The following is a 6864-nucleotide window of genomic DNA, read 5'->3' on the forward strand; positions in this document are numbered from 1 at the left end:
TTCTGGCTTCGTTCTCAGATTAGCAAAGCAAGCTAACTGTACTAGCTACGTTCGCTCACCAGAGGCACAAACGATCTCTGCTACTACTTCCTTCCAAACGCAACGTTTCTATACACATTTAACGAGAGGTCATATATTTGTATGTGACAGGATATGATGCAACCAAGGTTTTCTTCCATTTTTGTGTATCAAACAGTAAACAGGAACTAATTGCAGGTTGTGGGCAGGGAACAGGGAACTGAAGAAACATTGGACACGTGCCATAGGATCGGTCCGAGGAATCATTCAAGTCAACTGTCTGGATTTTTACTAACTAGCTAAACACAAATTAAATAACGCACTCATCAGTGTGAAAATCGGTTGTTTGACTTTACATGCTACGTGCAAAGCAAGCTAACTATACTAGCTCCGTACTCTCACCAGAGGCACCAATGATCTCTGCTACTTCCTTCCAAGCTTTATTTTTCTTCGTAACGTAATGTTTCTATACACATTTAACGAAAGATCGTATATGACAAGATAAAACAGAATAGGTTATAAGATTTTCTTCCATTTTTCTGGGAATTAATTGCAGGTATGAAATAAAGAATAAGATGTAAGTGTGGCACTTAGGAAAACGTCGCATCACATTGCGTTACACCATCATACAGAATTTTCCTACAATTAAAAAAAAAAAACGTTACTCGTCTCTGAAATCACAGTAAATGTACTTTAAAAAGAATTAACAGTTGCCTGTCACTTTGTCATTTGCAAATGTGAACACAGGATAAAGCTAGTTGTAGTCAAGATAGTCAAGCTCCCATGAACATGCCATTTAAACTATTAAACATAATGTTCGTAGAATAATAAACTGCATAGTCTTTTTTAAAGTCATAGTCTATGAATATGCATGAATATGCAAATTAGGCTATTAGGAATCACTGTTCCTAATGTCACTAACCTTACCTAGCATACCTAGCCGGTTAGCTAACTGCTAGTAAACTAGCGCACATTAGCCACAAGTAAGATTTCAGTATTTAGATTATCATGTACAATGTAATGACATTAGCTCAGCCAGCTAGCTAGCAAGCTTAGTGTGCAGATTCTGTAAGCACCACGTCGTCATCCTTTAATCTTAGACGTGATTGGTAGAAATCTCACTAAATGAGATTTTAGATACTGTAGAAACAACAAAAACATGCTTTTGAGTTCTGGAGGGGAAAAATATCTTAGCAAAAAAAGGTTGCAGTTACACTATATAAAAGAGGCACTCAAACTAAACTTCCTGTTGGAATAAAACAAATATGGAATGCAGTCGAACTGGAACATTTGCTGCTGAAAGCTTGTTGATAGCCGTGTCGACTTACAGTGAAAGATGAAAACATGAGCTTCAAGGGTACACCATTTTAGGGGACATTTACTGAAATGTACACAGTTTACATCATGCAGGGGGAGAGAACAGCATTAAAATACGACTAACTGTGTTCAACAGCGAAACATGTGTTTCATGTTAGAACTTCACAGCGAAACCAACGCCAGATTCTGCTGGAAAGTCGGAGTTGACCTACATTTCAGAAAAGCATTCCCTCCACCACCACCTCATAAGGAGGGCATTAACCCCCAGTGACAGATGTCCCATTAATTCACTGGGAAAAAAAGAAGAAGAAGCTGACACACAGAGCCGGTATTTAGCTGTGGTGTTGATTAAATCAAAAGCTTGACGAGCTCACAAATAGCAAATAGAGCTAGTTTTGTAGTCTGGTAGCTAGCATAATTTATATTTACGGCCCCCTGTGGACCACAAATAAACCTTAACAAGGAGTCAAGACACTGAGGCACAATGGCGGTAAAGAAACAAACTCTCCGCGAACAATCTCACAAAAAAAAAATTAAAATTAATCTCACTTTCTAAAATTACAACCCATAAATTACATTAATACATTTAAACATTAATTTAAAATTTTAAAAAAATGTTATGTTATGACAAATATCAAGCATTTTTTTTAGGAGTTGGGATTCACATCAAGTACAAATCTGAATCATATCAATATGTTAAAATGTTAACAATATTAAAAAAGTATCGTCTGAGATTTTATAACTTATAACTGATAATGCAGAAATGTTAATATTACGTAGCATTAAATTGTTTCATTTTACATATTATTTTCATTTTCCAATGAAAATTTCTAAATTTACAGATTTCCACAGAGGCTAACAATGCTAGCAAAACCTCAGCAAAACCAAATATCACAATTCGTATCATGTATCGGTGACACATCGTAATGCGATATGATATAATTTACGATATCCTTAAAAAAAAAAGTACAGTAAATACCAGCTAGCTCCTAGCCTGCTAACGACATAACACTAATTACCTCAGGAGAATCTTAAGTCTATAATTGATAACAGTCATCTCAAATGATATCAACTAAAAATTTTAATCCACAGGGTTATAAAACAAACTAAAAGCCCTTTTCTAAGTGTTAAGTATGTGTCCGTACTTGTATAACTTCATTACACAAATATGGAATAGGGTTGGGCGAAATGATAGAGTATCGATATCGTATAATAAATTACGTCAGGATACACTTTTCTGAGATATTGTTATATCTTTTTAAACATTTAAAAAAAAATTTTTTAAAGAAAAATGACAAACATTGGAAGCAGAATTGATAGCTTTCTAAATTTTACATTGTAAAATAATATCTATTTTTTGTTTTTACAATATTTCTTCATAATTTTTCAGTGATATTTCGTGTACACATTAAGTAATGAGTAGTACGTATCATCAAACTAATTTTTAAAAGGTTTATTTTCAGACATAACACCACTGTCCTGCTGGTAGCTTGTTAGGAAACCTATATATCGTGAAACATATCGTGATTATGATATTTTTTGTCATATCACCTACTCCTATTGTTTTTTTTGTACCAGTTGTTTCATTTTTCCATCCATTCATTTACATACTGTTGAAAAACATATTGAATAGTTTTCAATACAGAAGCTAATCAAACCAAATATCGTGATTCATATCGTGTATCATATCGTGATATGATTTTATGTGTGATATCGCCTAGCCATGACAAAATACCACCCAAATCATTGCATTGCTTATAAAAGGAGATGGTTTTGAAGGTTATAATCGATAACAGACAGCTCAAAGTGATATCGTCCAACAACTTTAGTCCAAAGGTTAATGAAAAACACGATGGTAGTTTTACAAAGAAGATTAGTTTTGTCATTTTTTTTAAAACTGGAGATGACATGACCCCCCCTCACATCCCCTTCAACACGAATATGACGTTAAAAAACATTCAAAATATATAATAAAAATGAAAATAAAGCTAAACAAAACTAGGTTATCGTCTGATACTGTAGATTTCTGCGACTACAAATGTACACGTTGTGGAAAACGAGCTAAACGTCGAGCTCTAGTTTGACTTTCAGTCAGAAAACTTTCTGTTTTCTGTCGTTATTTTAAATTTTTTTTTTTTTACCTCAGAGATCACTGAGCGCCTCGAGCGCCGCTCGCGCCACATCAGCGTCTCTAGTTCTCTCTCGCGCTCTCAAAGCAACAAACAAACAAACACAAACAAAAACTTCGCGCGTGCGACACACCACCATACGATTTTCTCTACATCAAGGAAGCGCGCGCTGAAAACGAAAAGCTTTCCAAAAAGTACAAACAAATCCTCCATTTTTCTTTCTCAGATAGTTTGTGATACTCACGTGTATTATTATTATTTTATTATTTCTTTCTTTTTTTTTTTTTTTTTGTTGCAAATGATGAAAGAAAATGGAGAAGAGTCCAACAGCTGTCAGTCGCGCGCTGCAGCCAGCGTCAGGAAGGAGTGTGTTGTTGGTGACTACTGAACACTCATGCACATTCACACGCGCACACACACACACTCTTACACACTCCCTCTCTCTCACACACACACACACACACACACACACACTCATGCACATGTACAATGTGGCAGTATGCTGAACTGAACTCCCTCGTACAACCGAAACGCTCGCGCTCTCCACCAAGCGGTAGAAGGTCGTCACGGGAAGCGTAGGAAGTCATCACACACAAATGCATACACTTGCACACACTTACACGCTCGCGCTCGAGCTTTAACCGTGACCCCGCCACCTCCTCCAAAACCGGAAACGGAGGAGGGCGAGAGTGCGCTGATTTCCACGGCACATACATAACTTCTGACACATTGCATAACTTGCCTACACATAGCTCAGAGAAGTTCAATCCAAGAACATGCATTAAAGGGAAAAAATAAAAATAAATCCACCCTGAAACACAAACACTCACCGTCCATTTTATTAGGAACACCTGGACAACTGCACATTCATATCACATAGTTATCTAATCAGCCAATCATGTCGCAGCAGTGGAAAGAATAAAATCATGCAGATGCAGGTCAAGAGCTTCAGTTAATGTTCACATCAAACATCAGAATGAATTAAAAGTGTGATCTTGGTGACTTTGATCATGGCATGGATGTTGGTATACCAGATGGGCTGGTTTGGGTTTTTCCAGAAACTGCTGATCTCCTGATAATTTCACACACAACAGTCTCCAGAGTTTACAAAGAATGGTGCGAAAAACAAAAAACATCGAGTGAGTGATGACAGCCCAGTGGGTAGAAACACCTTGTTCATATGAGAGGTCAGAGGAAAATGGCCAGATTGATTCAAGCTGCCAGGAAGGATACAGTAACTCAAATAATCACTCTTTACAACCATGGTGAACAGAAAAGCATCTCATCATGCACAAAACACTGAAATTTGTACAGGTGTTGCTAATAAAGTGGTCAGTGAGTGTATATGTTTTTTATTTTATTTTGTTTGTAATAGCGATTTAGTGTTTAGTGATTCTGGTGTTAATTAATATTTGGGTTAATGCTGCATTTCTGTAAGAGGTTAGCAGTTTGCATGTCGCTCTGACGTCACAGGGAGACGTTGTTATCGCTAGCGCAGTTACAGTGGAGTCTCAAGGAGGCATTGATGCAAAAGTCTGACTAATTCAAATGTCCCAGAATGCATTGCGGCTATATGAGGGCAGCTGAATGGCTTGGCTAGTTAGCGTCCTACGAAATGACGACAGCGATGCTGTTGAAGATGGTATTGGCAGGAAACTAGCGGTTTTTGAAGCTGACCTGTTTGAGCAGCGTGTGCAGAATAAAGGTGCAGGCTAAAAGATTAAAGCGCCGCCGCATCGATCTCTTTATATTGAAACGAGTAGTCGTATGGCATTGTGAGTAATGTAGGAAATCGCTAACCAATGTGAAAGCTTAAACTTGGTTTAAACATCGGGTTCCTGAGAGGCGCAACAGAAAAGCGTTCGTCCTATCATCTGGAGGTAGCAAGCTCGACAAGGAGTTCCAAGAGAGCAAAACTGGCCGTACTCTCAGGTTGGGAGGGGCATATGCACACTCTCTCTCTCTCTCTGTCTCTCTCTCTCTCCCCTATCAATCACTAACCAATCATGGGTGTCTGTGAGCTCATGTATGCAGAAGGGGGTGGATAGTGATTTCCTCAGAGTGTGTTACGCCACTCCGTATTTGGGCATGAGCAGAAGTTGAAAAAAAAGTGGTTGCTGGCTTCATGTGTCTCGGAGGAAGTACGTGATAGCCTTCTCGTTCCCGGACTGGTAGCTGTCGTAAGATAAGCAAGAGCTAACTGGTGGGTGAAAATTAGCCGAGACGTAATTAAACAGAAAATTGGGGAACTTAAAAAGGGGGAACTTAAAAATGCCAACTCATTCTTCTTTACAAAAAGATTCCAAGAAGTAGCTGCACTGTAACTTCATTAACAGTAGTAGATGTAAAAATGAACATACAGTATAAATTTTCCGCAGTGCAAGCAAAGTGCTTCTCAGGCTGTAGGAGGTGAGGTGATGATGTATTAGCTGTTGTCATTCAAGTTCAAGTTCAAAGTGTTTATTGTCATGTGCACAGTGAGGAAAGCAAGTTTCCCTGTACAATGAAATTCTTTCTTTGCTGTCCACAATGAATGCCAAGACAAGTGCAAACTGTAAAAAATAAAGTTTCAGAGATAGAAATATAGATTATGTACATCTGTATGTGTGAGTGTGCAATACTGACTTGTGCAAAACAGTAGTACAGTAACATGTGCAATACTGACTTGTGCAAAACAGTAGTACAGTAACATGTGCAATACTGACTTGTGCAAAACAGTATTATAGACAGTAATGTGTTCACATGTAGCAGTAATATGCAGTATATCTCTATGTGCAATATTGACTTATGTACAAAACAATAGTACAGTAACCTGTAGCAAATTGAGTGCAACTACAATAACGTACTTAATTGTCATACATAACATTTCAAAACATAACATTCACTCCATGGGTCATATTTTATATATATTTTTCCATAAAACCTTTAAGAGAAGGAGAAATGATCAGAATTTTTCAGGCGGAGTGGAGACTGGGCACAGAGGGGTGAAGGCTTGTTTATGTTTTCATTGCATTTGCAAACAGCAGAGGGCGCTAAACATTCAACATGGCACCACAAAAATGCTACTAACCAAACACTGTAACATTATAACGCGTTGCGAGTCATCTTAGCAGAAAATACGACATCCAGATAGCTATTTCACCAAACAGAAAAGGCAACAGTACAGTAAAGGGAAAAAAATGTAAAGAAAAATGTTGCCTATAAGTTTTAACATTTTTAATCACCATGTTGAGTCACATGACTTGATTCGTAGGAGAAGCTATGAAGGTTTAGAGATTAGGTTTGTTGTAGGTTTACCATTTGTCTGTATCTTTTTTCATAGGACTTCATTTGTACAAAATCAAACAATGGTATTTTCAAAATAGTTAAAGATGTAAAAAATGTAAACTGTTTCTTTAAC

At 37.4% G+C, this 6864-nt stretch overlaps 1 protein-coding gene across 1 annotated transcript in view; it reads right to left on the reverse strand.

Annotated features, from left to right (window-relative positions):
- cd82a (CD82 molecule a) overlaps positions 1 to 3925 on the reverse strand; it is a 30202-nt gene extending 26277 nt beyond the window's left edge. Inside the window, exon 1 of the mRNA XM_034308795.2 lies at positions 3709 to 3925. The gene's annotated coding sequence lies outside the window, so the exon portion shown is untranslated. The remainder of the gene's footprint in view (positions 1 to 3708) is intronic.
- Between the last annotated feature and the right edge of the window lie 2939 nt (positions 3926 to 6864).

This window comes from Pangasianodon hypophthalmus, chromosome 11 (genome assembly GCF_027358585.1).
Source record: "Pangasianodon hypophthalmus isolate fPanHyp1 chromosome 11, fPanHyp1.pri, whole genome shotgun sequence".
Classification (NCBI taxonomy): Eukaryota; Metazoa; Chordata; class Actinopteri; order Siluriformes; family Pangasiidae; genus Pangasianodon; species Pangasianodon hypophthalmus.